The sequence below is a fragment of the Schistocerca cancellata genome, chromosome 1 (assembly GCF_023864275.1).
Source record: "Schistocerca cancellata isolate TAMUIC-IGC-003103 chromosome 1, iqSchCanc2.1, whole genome shotgun sequence".
NCBI lineage: Eukaryota > Metazoa > Arthropoda > Insecta > Orthoptera > Acrididae > Schistocerca > Schistocerca cancellata.
This window is the reverse complement of record NC_064626.1, coordinates 187,929,390-187,930,978: the sequence shown is the minus strand read 5'-3', so window position 1 is coordinate 187,930,978 and position 1,589 is coordinate 187,929,390.

Below are 1,589 nucleotides of genomic sequence, written 5' to 3'. Positions count from 1 at the left end.
ATTAGTGGTTCGCAGAAGTTGACGCCTGAAGTGGCTGAGCTTCGTTTCATCATTTAAAGTTCATATAGCGGAAAAGTGGGGGTAAAATTCAAGTTTATTTGTTTTATTTTCTGAAGTACATTTCCACTTAGCGGGGGTTTTGTTTAGAGAACCAGCACTCGCAAAGTAAAACGCTGAGTTTTAACACTAAACGAATTAATGACAGGAACTAAACAATTAACTGCTTCAAACTGAAGAAGTTCGTAGCCCACTTTTTATTTATTCTTAAACTACTACAAGAAAAATATTCAAAGATTATTTCAAAGCAGACTGATATCTCAAATATATCTTTTCGTATCGTAAATCCAAAGGCCAATTAAATAAAAGACTGGCATATTGGTGAAAGCAAGGTTCAAAGTAATTAAAAGCATTAAGAGAGGGAATAGTATTTGTCAGTTAATAACTTTCAACGAAAAGAAAAATAATTAATCTGTATTTGGACGGGGAAGTTGAGTTTACGTTTAACTGAAAAGTTATTAATTGTAAATGATATGTTATTCCATTTAATACTGAGAGGCTGAGATTGACGAAGTACTTTATTGCAATAAAATGTCAATACAGTCAAGGATATTGTTGTAGCAAGGCACTACTTACAGAGGTTATCGTTGAATGACAACGAAAGATAAACAATATTAGATTATATCTTTGTCTTGTGAACGTATTCTCCAATTTACGTAAAGATTTATAACGTTCACACTGGTTGCTTGTATATACGATTATTCGTTGAAGCTTTAAAAGAGGAGCAACTACAAGAGGCAACGGATCTGTATGACGTATTGAAATGAAATGTCGTGTGGCCTCCAGCTAGGTAGACCGGTCGCGTGGTGCAAGTCTTTTGAGTTGACGCCCCTTCGGCGACTTGCGTGTCGATGGCGATGAGATGATGATGATGATGACAACACGACACGCAGTCTCTGAGCGGAGAAAATCTCCGACTCAGCCAGAAATCGAACCCGGGCCCCTTAGCATGGCTTTCCGTCACGCTGACCACTTTTTTTCAGCTATCGAGGTGGATGTTGACGTACTGATCAGTTACATACGATAGCTGTCGTCGCTGGTACTTACGCCGTTGAGAAAGTGCTTTAGCTACAGATCGCAGTTATTGGTAAAGTAAATATATCTTCCCACTACCCGTAGACTCTAGCATTTAGTATTTTTCTTGTGGTTGATACTAATTAGTGCTAGTTTATCTTTCGAACCTAGTGAACCCTAATAGTCAGATGCGTGTTTGTGATTAACATCCAGATAGCAACCACTGACCCCGTTATACCACGAAAAGTGTTACTGTGTCCATTCTTTTGTACATAATGATATCATATCGAGCTGTGGTGTGATTTTTAGCGTGAGTAGCTGAATATCAAATCTTACGTGACGTCGTTGTTTTAGTATAGACGATTATTTCAGTTGACATAGATTACGTCGTTGACTGTAGGCAGTCTCTTGTCAGTACAACTTATTGTACAGTTTCGAGAGTGAGCTGCATTGTCCGATGCTGCCTACTATATTGCAGTGCTGTTAGAGCCTGTTCATACGTTGTATCTTCTATGAGT